This window comes from Triticum aestivum, chromosome 4A, assembly GCF_018294505.1.
Source record: "Triticum aestivum cultivar Chinese Spring chromosome 4A, IWGSC CS RefSeq v2.1, whole genome shotgun sequence".
Taxonomy (NCBI): Eukaryota; Viridiplantae; Streptophyta; class Magnoliopsida; order Poales; family Poaceae; genus Triticum; species Triticum aestivum.
Genome location: NC_057803.1, coordinates 229,873,258 through 229,885,818, shown reverse-complemented (window position 1 = coordinate 229,885,818; position 12,561 = coordinate 229,873,258).

Below are 12,561 nucleotides of genomic sequence, written 5' to 3'. Positions count from 1 at the left end.
TGCATGATTTTCATTTGAGCTCATCTTGATGCCTGAAATGCTGTTGGAAGAGAGCTATTTGAGATAATTGTCAGATCTGCTGCACCAAATAGCTATTTGTTATTTTTGCCATGTTTATTGTGTGCATGATATGCTCCTGAGTTCTACATGAGTTTTGTTATATGCCATGCCATCTTTACAGAGGTGCTTACCATGTATTTTTGTGACGTGTGGTGACTAGCACAAGCTTGCAAAGTAGTGCATTCGTTAATGCTGATTTCAGGGACTTGATCTGATTTTATTAATATGACATATGTTCATGTTGTTTCCGAGTGATCCGTGCCTCTTTTGAGGATGATCAGTAAGGATGATTTGTTAATCTTGTGGTGCTCTGTCCATCCATGTATTTGTTTGCAATTATGGAGCATCCTAGCTTGAGTCAATCGAGCTCTACTTTTGCTATTTCGTGAATCTTGGCAGATTGTTTACTTGTTAGCGATTTTGCCGAGGATGTTGTTGTTGATCCGTGCATGCTATGTTGTTGTTCTTGCCATGTCTAGCTTCTATAATATGTATTCTTGATGGGTGTATGCTTAGTTTGTCATGCCATGCTCTGTAGTGAGTGCTTTGAGCTCATGAACATGCCTACTCGTTAACCTATTTCCATGCTCCAGTTTTTCACTAAGTCTGTAACCTGATTATGTTTTTGCCATGTTCACATGCTTGCAATTGTATTTTATGATCCCTTTTGACTCAAGGTCACTAAGGGACTTTTGTTAAGTGATTTGAGTAGCTTCATGTCATGCCTTGCTTTGCCATGTTAAGTTCCTTTATCATGTAGTTTTCGTGCTCAAAAGTGTGCTACCTGATCTGAAATTCCAGGTTTGTGTTAATTTCACCAAGTCTGAAACCTGTTTATCGTTTGCGTTTTTTCCATGCTTGTTTGAACCCGTTAATGGATGAATTGGCCATAGCTCAGTGTGCATATTTTGTCGAGCATCATGAGTGGATCCCTGCCATGTATTTTGTTGCCATGTTTGAATGTTGTAGCATAATTATCTTGATGCATTTAGATGGCTACTTGCTGTTTATCGCAGACCAGTGCCATATTTGTTTTGCTTGCCATTTCCAAACCGTGCATCCGATTCCGGTGATCTTTATATCGATTTCAACCGAAATCACCTCATCTTTCCAGTGGAACTATTGTATTTCCAAGTTGAGGCCAGGTTCAATCATTCCTTGTCAAATCTTGCATATGCATCACATATCGCATCCCGCATAGCATACCATGTTTGCATCATGTTGTTTGAGCTTTGCACATGGTTGATTGTGTTCCTTTTGCTTGTTTGTCTTGTTTGGGTAGAGTCGGGAGACGAGTTCACTAACGAGGAGCCCATTGAGTTTGCTTACAAGGACCAAGTCAACTCTGACAACTTTGCAGGCAAGATGATCGTACCCTCGAAATCACTTCTATCTTTGCTTGCTAGATGCTCGCTCTTTTGCTATGCCTATGCTATGATGCCTACCACTTGCTTATCATGCCTCCCAAATTGCCATGTCAAACCTCTAACCCACCATGTCCTAGCAAACCGTTGATTGGCTATGTTACTTTGCTCAGCCCCTCTTATAGCGTTGCTAGTTGCAGGTGAAGACTGGAGATCGTTCCTTGTTGGAACATTGTTTATTGTTGGGATATCACTATATTATCTTGTTATCTTAATGCATCTATATACTTGGTAAAGGGTGGAAGGCTCGGCCTTTTGCCTAGTGATTTGTTCCACTCTTGCCGCCCTAGTTTACGTCATATCGGTGTTATGTTCCCAGATTTTGCGTTCCTTATGCGGTTGGGTGATAATGGGAACCCCTTGACAGTTCGCCTTGAATAAAACTCCCTCAGCAATGCCCAACCTTGGTTTTACCATTTTCCACCTAGCCTCTTTTTCCCTTGGGTTTCCGGAGCCCGACAGTCATCTTTATTTAAACCCCCCGGGCCAGTGCTCCTCTGAGTGTTGGTCCAAACTAGAGCCCTGTGCAGCGCCCCCTCGGGGAAAATCGAGGTTTGGTTTTAGTTGTATGGAGAGCTCATCTGAGTGTGCCCTAAGAACGAGATATGTGCAGCTCCTATCGGGATTAGTCGGCACATTCGGGCGGTGTTGCTGGACTTGTTTTACCTTTGTCGAAGTTGTCTTGTAGAACCTGGATGCCGAGTCTGATCGGAATGTCTCGGGAGAAGGTTTATCCTTCGTTGACCGTGAGAGCTTGTGATGGGCTAAGTTGGGACTCCCCTGCAGGGATTTGAACTTTCGAGAGCCGTGCCCGCGGTTATGGGCAGATGAGAATTTGTTAATGTCCGATTGTAGATAACATGAACCTTAACTTAATTAAAATGAATCAACTGCATGTGTAACCGTGATGGTCTCTTCTCGGCGGAGTCCGGGAAGTGAACACGGTGTTGGAGTAATGTTTGCCGTAAGTTGTTCTATAGTTCTTCGTTCGTGCATTGCCTTCTCTTCTCGCTGTCTTTTGCGAACAGGTTAGCCACCATATATGCTAGTCGCTTGCTGCGGCTCCACATATTACCTTGCCTTACCTATAAGCTTAAATAGTCTTGATCGCAAGGGTGCGAGATTGCTGAGTCCCCGTGACTCACAGATTACTTTGAAACCAGATGCAGGGCCCGATGATTCCGTTCCAGATGATGCGCTTGAGCTCAAGTGGGAGTTCGACGAAGACTCACGCCATTACTATGTGTCTTTCCCTGATGATCAGTAGTGGTGCCCAGTTGGGGCGATCGGGACCGTGTCTCATGCTGGGGTTGATCTTTTATTTTGGTGCCATAGTCGGACCATGAGTGTATTGGATGATTGTAATGTTATTTATGTATTTGTGTGACGTGGCGAGTGTAAGCCAACTACGTACCTTTGTCCCCTATTATCTATTTACATGGGTTGTTGTGAAGATTGCCTTACTTGCGACATTGCTTTCAATGCGGTTATGCCTCTAAGTCGTGCTTCGACACGTAGGAGATATAGCCGCATCGAGGGCGTTACAAGTTGGTATCAGAGCCTTCCCCGACCTTAGGAGCCCCCACTGCTTGATCGAATTAGCTGACGCTGTTGAGTCTAGAAAAATGTTTTGAGTCATTTAGGAATTGTATATCGGAGAGTTTTAGGAATTCTTTTTACTCCCCAGTCCCTTCATCGCTCTGGTAAGGCATCCTGACGTAGAGTTTTGACTCTTCTCTTCCTAAATTTCACTAATTTTTTTAGGATCACGCGGGTATCTTGGAATCATTCCGATCGATTTGTGACGAGAACATTGTTCTTGGTGCCTCCTGTCATTTAGGGGTTGTGGTAGTGTCCCGGGGAGTTGAGCTCCGAGGTGTTGTCGTCACAATTTTATCGTTGCAGTTCTGGAATACCTGAGTTTAGTTTCGCCGACATCGAAATCTCTTTTATGCAGTTGTTGGTTAGATAGCCTCGACGCCACCCAGTACTGGGGCGGGAGTTCGGGAGTATTGCCATAACTTGTATAACAGATGCTTTTCGAAGGTTGAGGTAGACGATTTCCGAAGTTTTCTCGGTTATGTGTTGAAGGATGGATACAGCCGGATGTAGGATTTGCTAGATTTCGGCGAGATATTATGCTTCCCCTATATCCCCAACACCTGATTGCATAACCGAAAAGGTTCAGGAGTTTCATAGGTGGGAATTCTTGTAGCTCTAGTTCTTCTTCCATGGATATTTGGTTTGAGATTGGGTGATCCTTACCAAGTATTCGTTCTTGTTCCATACCTTGTTGATTTTATTCTTCTACATCAATTCTAAGTGGCTTCTCAATTTATGGATATGTGACCATTTCAATTGTAATGCATTCGTTCATTTTGTTCGGATGTGAAGACTATATGTTGCAATTTCAACCCGTTTGATTCAACTTCAATATTTATCTGTCAATGTGCTAATGGATGTCAACCTCTTCAGGATGGCTCCTCCAATGCGCACAACTCCGAATCCTGCTTCGCCACCACCACCTCCACCTCCGGAGGCATGGCAAGCTGTGATGGCCGCTACCAATGCAAACACGCAGCTGATCATGCAACTTCTTCAAGAGCGCAACCAAGCGAACCAATTCAACCAGGGCAACAATCAGAATCACTTTGCTACACTCAACCAGTTCCTTGCTAACTAGCCAAAGACTTTCAGCAATTGTGTTGAGGCAACTGACGCTGATGATTGGCTCGTGGACTTATGCAAGCATTTCGAGTGCAGTAACGTCAGGCCTGAGGACTTTGTCAAGTTTGCTTCCTTCCAACTCAAAGACCAAGCTGCAGAATGGTTTCAGCAGTACAAAGATTCCAGAGGAGGCCGTGTGATTACCTGGGATGAATTCCGTCAAGACTTCAAAGCTCAAGACTTCAAAGCTCATCATATTCCTCTGAGTGTGGTTGAAAGCAAGCATGAGGAATTCCGCAACCTGAAGCAAGGCTCTATGTCTGTCTATGAGTACAACAAGATGTTTCAGAAGCTCACCCGCTTTGCTAAGCAGGACGTCCCTGACGAGAAGAGCATGATATACCAGTTCAGGGGTGGTCTCAGAGAAGAAATCTAGCTAGCTCTTGTTCTCTTTGAGCCCATGAGGTACGATGAGTTTTACAACATGGCATTGAAGCAAGAGGCTGCTCAACTGAAGTGTGATGCTTCCAAGAAGCGAGTCAGAGATGCTACTCCTTCTTCCTCTACTCAAGTGGCTAAGCAACAGAAGTATTGGTTTCCTCCTCCTCCGTTCCGTCAGCCTTATCAACAGAAGAGCAAAGGTGGCAGTGGATCTTCCCACCCACCCAACCCTGGCTTTCAGAACAAGACTTCGTCTCAAGCTCCAAGATCGAGTGCTTCGTATCACCGTCCACTTTCAGACGGGGTAGAAGACGGGGTAGAAGGAGCTCTTCAGAGCTTCGGGCACGACGGAGCCAGCCCGGAGCATGGTCTCCCCCTTCTCGTTGTTCTCCCCCGCCATCAGCAGCTGCATGACAGCAATGTTTTCCGCCGAGACATTGGGCACCTCTAGGTCCGACTCGTACCAGGCGGGCGGTGAGTCAACCTTGGTCTTTCGGGGCACCATTGGACGGAAGCTTGGAAGGAGATTGGAGCAGATCTGGAGATTTTAGAAGAAAGGGGCAAGAGAGGGGATCTGGAGTAAGACGAAGGAAGGCAATGAAGGCGGGCGTTCCCCGCACTGGCCTTTTGTCAGTCGGGCAGTTGTCGAGGCTGCATGGGGAAGCGGAGACACCCACGTCCAATCAGTCGCCACGCGTCGACCAAGCCCGGAGGCTATTAGGGCCCGCGGCGCTCCACGCTTGCCCTTTGGCTTCGCCTCGAAACCAAGCCCGAGCACGCCTTGGGCCCGGGGGCTACTATCGGCGTTCTCGGAACGGCGGTCCTCAGACATGCCTGCATGCGGCCCGCAGCGTGGCTCCTCCAGCGGCCCCTTACGGCCTATCTTCACTAGAAAACACCCAAGACCCTCGCGAGGGGCCAAGCCTCATGAGGCGGATGATGCAAGACCTCCTCGGGGGCGGCCTCACCAGGCTGGCTCGCGAGGGGTGGAGAGATTAAGGCAAGGTGAACCTCGCGAGGTTCCAATGACATAAGCCATGACGATCAAGACCAGGATGGCGCCAGCGAGCACAGTGTCCTCATTCCCTCTTTGTACTGATTTGTTATAAAACCAAAAATAAAAACAACAACTAGCACTAGGTTAATAGGTTAGTCCCCAAAATAGATATAAAGTCTATCATGTAATCTTGTTACGGTATAAATACTAAGAAATGGTGAAGGAATTCATATCAACATAATAATATCCATGAATACAGGAACATAATCATTACTTTTTCAAAATATACGATGCTCGACGATGTTATCCCTACTCATTGAATTATGTAAGCAACATGGCATGACTCCGCCTCAACGCATAAATATAAATCATCAGCACCTCGGTGTCAAACCAAGCAATTGGATCATACTTTTTCACGTGCGTCGGCATTTTCAACTCCACTCAGTACATGACTGTGAGCCACGGACATTAGCACTTTGGCTGGAATAGAACACGGTGGTAGAGATTTATAAGGGAAGTCAGAAAGGACGAAAGTCTATAATGAAAAATTCCCACCAGTATATGAAAGTGACAAATCAAGAGACTCTCTATATGAAGAACATGCTAGTACTTTGAAGCACAAGTGTGGTAAAAGGATATTAGCATTGCCCCTTCTCTCTTTTTCTCTCTTTTTTGTTGGGCTCTTTTTGGCGTCTTTTATTTTGTTTGAAGTTTGAACTTCATCCTCATTTTCTTGAGGACTCATTAGTTTCCACCATACTTTACCTCATTTGGACAATGCTATAATAATGATGGTCATCACACTTGTATTTACTTACAACTCAATAAACTGAAACAACATGACTCTATATGAATGCCTCTGGCAGTGTACTAGGATGTGCAATAATCTAGCATAACATGTATAACAAGGATGAATGGTAGCTTTGCCACAAATATCATGTCAGCTCTGTATGATCATGCAAAGAAATATGATGATGAGCACACATGTCATAAGCCGGGACGGTCAAAGTTGCATGGCAATATATCTTGGAATGACTATGGAAATGCCATGATAGGTAGGTATGGTGGCTGTTTTGAGGAAGATATAAGGAGGCTTATATGTGATAGAGTGTATCATATCACAGGGTTTGGATGCACCAGCGAAGCTTGCACCAACTCTTGAGGTGAGAAAGGGAAATGTACGATACCAAAGAGGCTAGCAATATGTGGATAGGTGGGAGTGCGTAATAGTCCATGAAGTCACATTAGTCATAAAGAACTCATATACTTATTGTGAAAGTTTTATCAGCCCCAGATGAGTCAAATTTATGTGATAGTTTTACTAAGTAATTTGTGCCTACATAGTAGGCTTTGAAGAATTTTACCGCACTCGTGCACTTATTTTTGTTGATAATCCTTTAGGTAACATCTTTTGTATCAATTATCATTAATGGAGAAAATCCTTTGAAATGGTAGTGGAATCATGTCTTTAATGTGATAATCACCTACCATAAAAGAAACAAGCAAGAAGGCCAAAGAAACAGGTGTCATCGTGCTTCTAGAGCAAAAGGCCGTTCCATACGACCGCGAGCGCCCATATGAGCGGTCGTATGGCAAGCCGCCGCTGCTACCAGATCAACTATTTCCATCCCCTCGAATCGGATCTTGGATCATACACGCAGAGACACCAGAAACTCATCTGGAAGGTAGAACCCTGGCCTCTGGAGTTCGTGTGGAGGAGGGATTGGCAAGGGTAAGAAGGGGGAGAACTCCACCACGAGACGGGGGGAAACATCATTGCCACCATCATCATCATCATCCACTCCATCATCATCATCCACATCCTTATCATCTACAACATCAAGAACCCGAGTGGATCCATCGGTGTATCATTTGACTCATCCATCCATGTATGCCATTACAATTTCTATGATGTTTGTTGTTCCCATGTGTGAGTAGCCCCCTGGTTCTCGGGGATATGGATGTGTTGGAAATGTACTATAAAAAAATCTCCTGCGATCACCCAAAGTTAATATGAAGATGCATAACTGGTTGAGATCATGATCGTTACTATCACCGAGTTGCAACGGATGAAGAACGTGTCAGTGCAGATCATACTTGGAGTCCCATGAACCATCGATGAACGATTCCTCATACCGCCCATGAATAGTCCCTTGAACCGTGGGTCGAGAGCACGGCCTCTCTACTTGGTTGCAAGCCTGCAACCTTCACGATGTGACATTGATTCGCCATCTACAGCTAACATCGCCAAAGAATTAGAGGGAGGAAATTACAACCACATATGGCTTATAATTATGAGGACAAAAGTATTATCCTAGCTCTAATTAGTCAACTAGGACCAACTAGAACTAGAGGAGGCTGCAAAACTTGTATATCCAAAAAAGAGCAAAATCCTCATGTATATATAGCTTGGAGGCAGAGGGAGGCCAGCCACCAAGGGGAAGGAGTCCCCCTTGGTGCACTTGCCTAGGGGAGGAGGAGTCTGACTTCTCCCCTTCCCCAATTCGGCCTGCTTCCTTAGGGAAGGAGGAACTTTCCCACTTGGGCCTTTTTGGCCCAAATTGCCTTCCACCTCTTGGCCTTTTTAGGCCTGCTGATATTTAAATTAAATATAAGATGTTCTAAATACTTCTAGACCATTATATATATATACATATATATTAACAACTCCAGAAACTTTTTCCACCAATATATAATTTATCGGTAATACCTGATATTACCCGATACTCACTGAAACCCTTCATCTTTTCCAGGTATTTTTTATATTTTCCAAAAAGTTCTCCGTGAAGTTTTAGGTCATTCCGAGAACGTTTGTTTCTGCACATAAATAACACCATGGCAATTCTGCTGAAAAGAGCATCAGTCCGGGTTAGTTCCATTCAAATCATGCAAGTTAGAGTCCAAAACAAGGGCAAAATTGTTTGGAAAAGTAGATACGGCGGAGACGTATCAACTCCCCCAAGCTTAAACCTTTGGTTGTCCTCAAGCAATTCAGTTGAAAAACTGAAAGAAAGAAAGAAAAACTTCTACAAACTCTGTTTGCTCTTGTTGTTGTAAATATGTAAAGCCAGCATTCAAGTTTTCAACAAAGATTATAACTAACAAGATTCACAATAACGCATAGGTCTCAAGTTTACTCATATCAATGGCATAATCAACTAGCGAGCAATAATAATAAATCTCGGATGACAACACTTTCTCAAAAGAATCATAATATGATATAACAAGGTGGTATCTCGCTAGCCCATTCCGAGACCGCAAAACATAAATGCAGAGCAGCTTTAAAGACCAAGGACTGACTAGACATTGTAATTCATGGTAAAAGAGATCTAGTCAAGTCATACCCAATGTAAACTAACAATAATGAATGCAAATGACAACAGTGCTCTCCAACTGGTGCTTTTTAATAAGAGGATGATGACTCAGCATAAAAGTAAATAGATAGGCCCTTCGCAGAGGGAAGCAGGGATTTGTAGAGGTGCCAGAGCTAGGTTTTGAAACAGAGGTGAATAATATTTTGAGCGGTATACTTTCATTGTCAACATAACAACCAAGAGATGGCGATATCTTCCATGCTACACACATTATAGGCGGTTCCCAAACAGAATGGTAAAGTTTATACTCCCCCTTCCACCAACAAGCATCAATCTATGGCTTGCTCGAAACAACGAGTGCCTCCAACTAACAAGAGTCCCAGGGGGAGTTTTGTTTGCAATTATTTTGATTTAGTTTGCATAAAGCATGGGACTGGGTATCCCGGTGACCAGCCATTTATCTCGTGAGTGAGGAGCGGAGTCCACTCCTCTTGAGAATAACCCGCCTAACATGGAAGATACAGACATCCCTAGTTGATACATGAGCTATTCGAGCATACAAAACAGGATATATATTTGAAGGTTTAGAGTTTGGCACATACAAATTTACTTGGAACGGCAGGTAGATACTGTATATAGGTAGGTATAGTGGACTCTTATGGAATAACTTTGGGTTTTAAGGGATTGGATGCACAAGCAGTATTCCCGCTTAGTACAGGTGAAGGCTAGCAAAAATACTGGGAAGCGGCCAGCTAGAGAGCGACAACAGTCATGAACATGCATTAAAATTAATCAACACCAAATGCAAGCATGAGTAGGATATAATCCACCATGAACATAAATATCATGAAGGCTATGTTGATTTTGTTTCAACTACATGCGTGAACATGCGCCAAGTCAAGTCACTTAAATCATTCAGAGGAGGATACCACCCTATCATACCACATCACAACCATTTTAATATCATGTTGGCACGCAAGGTAAACCATTATAAGCTCCTAGCTAATCAAGCATGGCAGAAGAAACTATGATCTCTAGTTGTCATTGCAAACATGTTTATTCATAATAGGTTGAATCAGGAATGATGAACTAATCATATTTACAAAAACAAAAGAGGTCGAGTTCATACCAGCTTTTCTCATCTCAGTTAGTCCATCATATATCGTCATAATTGCCTTTCACTTGCATGACCGAACGATGTGAATAATAATAATTGTGCAAGTGCATTGGACTAAGCTGGAATCTGCAAGCATTCAATAAACAGGAGAAGACAAGGCAATATGGGCTCTTTTGTCAGATCAACAATAATGTATATAAGAGCCACTTCAACAATTTAATCATGGTCTTCTCCTATCGACCCCAAAGAAAAGAAAAGAAATAAAGCTATTTACAAGGAAGAGCTCCCAACAAGTAAAAGAAGAACAAGAAATCTTTTTGGGTTTTCTTTTTAATTACTACTACAAGCATGGAAATTAAACTAACTAAAAGCTACAACTAATTTTTTTTGGTTTTTTCTTAAGGTTTATCAAACACACAAGAAGAAAGCATAAAAAGGAAATAAACTAGCATGGATGATACAATTGAAAAAGTATGAGCACCGACATCTAGCAATGAGTGTGTGAACATAAATGTAATGTCGGTGGGAAATACGTACTCCCCCAAGCTTAGGCTTTTGGCTAAGTTGGTCTATGGCCACGGCTGGCCTGGCGGATATCCATAATAATAGTTGGGGTCGTACTGAGATGAAGAAGAGGAAGACTCTGATTGCCACTGGCTGACAATCATCTCCGGATCCCACTGATAATTAGACTATCGTGAAGGATCAACTTGTGGTTCCGGCTCTGGCTCCATGGCTGGTGCAGGGTTCCGGTAGGCGTGAATAGCCTTTAATGGAACAAGGTACTGGCCTGCAGATAAATCAAACAAAGAAGGAGCAGGCAGGGTAATAGTCTCAAGATGATTTTTATTAAAGAACAATTGGTATTTAAGCTCTCCTTCCCTATTCTTAACAATAAAATCATGTGCCACCATACTTTTATAATCTAGATAAACACGAGGCATCACTTTTTATTTCTTCTCATAATGCCTAATAGGTATGTTAAATGTGCAGCTAGGCGTGAAGCATAGATGCCTCCAAAGATGGGATACTAAGGTTCAGTTTCCGCGACAAATTAAACAACGACTAGCAAATAATGCAAAATAACATAAAACAGGAAAATGTATGCTAGTGATTCGTGCATCGGAAACCTTCCTTGTTTCCCCTACAGTGATAGTATCAATAAACCCCTCCACATCATTGCGATGTGGTTCTTTTGTCTTGCCCTCAAAAGGGACTAAACAAACCCGACAAAAATCATAAAGTGACATCTCCTTATGCTCATCATATAAATAAAACTCCACCGTAGGTGGTGAGCTCCTAGAATGGAAATGAAAGTTTTGCACAAAGATATTTGTGAGTAAGAGATATTGATCGCATTGGTCGTGGAGGAAAGCGTGAGGCCTGCATTCTTAGCCAATTCATGAAAATCTTCATAAATCCCGGCTGCTCTCAAGAAATCATCAGAAGGACATTCACACAACGAACCTCCGCGGTGAGAGGCAGATTATACTTAGGCTTTAGTGCCTTTTCCTTTGAGCTTTGGCTCGATGAGCCCCTCAAAAGTCTCCTCATCATTTTAAAGGAATAGTCTCCCCAAGCAGTTTTGCGAGAAGTGCTTTGAGCAAGGAGATCGAAAATGGCAGAAAAACGAGCTTGGACTCGGGTTTGAGCTGGTTATTCGTGTTTGGGGGAGGAAGAAGGAGTGTGTGGGTAAAAGGATAAGTGGAGGAGGGCCAACATGGGCCCACGAGGCAGGGGGGCGCGCCCAGCGGGGTAGGGCGCGCCCTCCACCCTCGTGGGCAGGTGGTTGACCCCCCCTGATGTGTTCTCAGTGCCAAATATTCTCAAATATTCTGGAAAATATCATATTTAAATTTCAGGGCATTTGGAGAACTTTTATTTTCGGGGTATTTTTATATTGCACGGATAATCAGATAACAGACAGAAAAATATTTATTTTTATTTTATTTAATATAAATAACAGAAAGTAAAAGGAGGGTACACAAGGTTGTGCCTTCTAGTTTCATCCATGTCATGATCATCAAAAGGAATCCACTAACAAGGTTGATCAAGTCTTGTTAACGAACTCATTCCGAATAACATGGAACTGGAGAAATTTTGAATAACACTATGTTACCTCAACGGGGATATGCACATCCCCCATAATAAGAATATCATATTTCTTCTTGACAGTAGGAAGAGGAAATTCAAAACCTCCAAATATAATTGATTAAAATTTTCCAATAGAATTGATACTGTGAACTTGAGGTTGTTTCTTCGGAAAGTGTACCATATGCTCATTACCATAAACATGAAAACTGACATTGCCTTTAGTGCAATCAATAACAGCCCCTGCAGTATTCAAAAAGGGTCTTCCAAGAATAATAGAAATACTATCGTCCTCGTGAATATCAAGAATAACAAAGTCCGTTAAAATAGTAACATTTGCAACTACAATAGGCACATCCTCACAAATACCGACAGGTATAGCAACTGATTTATCAGCCATTTGCAAAGATATTTCAGTAGGTGTCAACTTATTCAAATCAAGTCTACGAT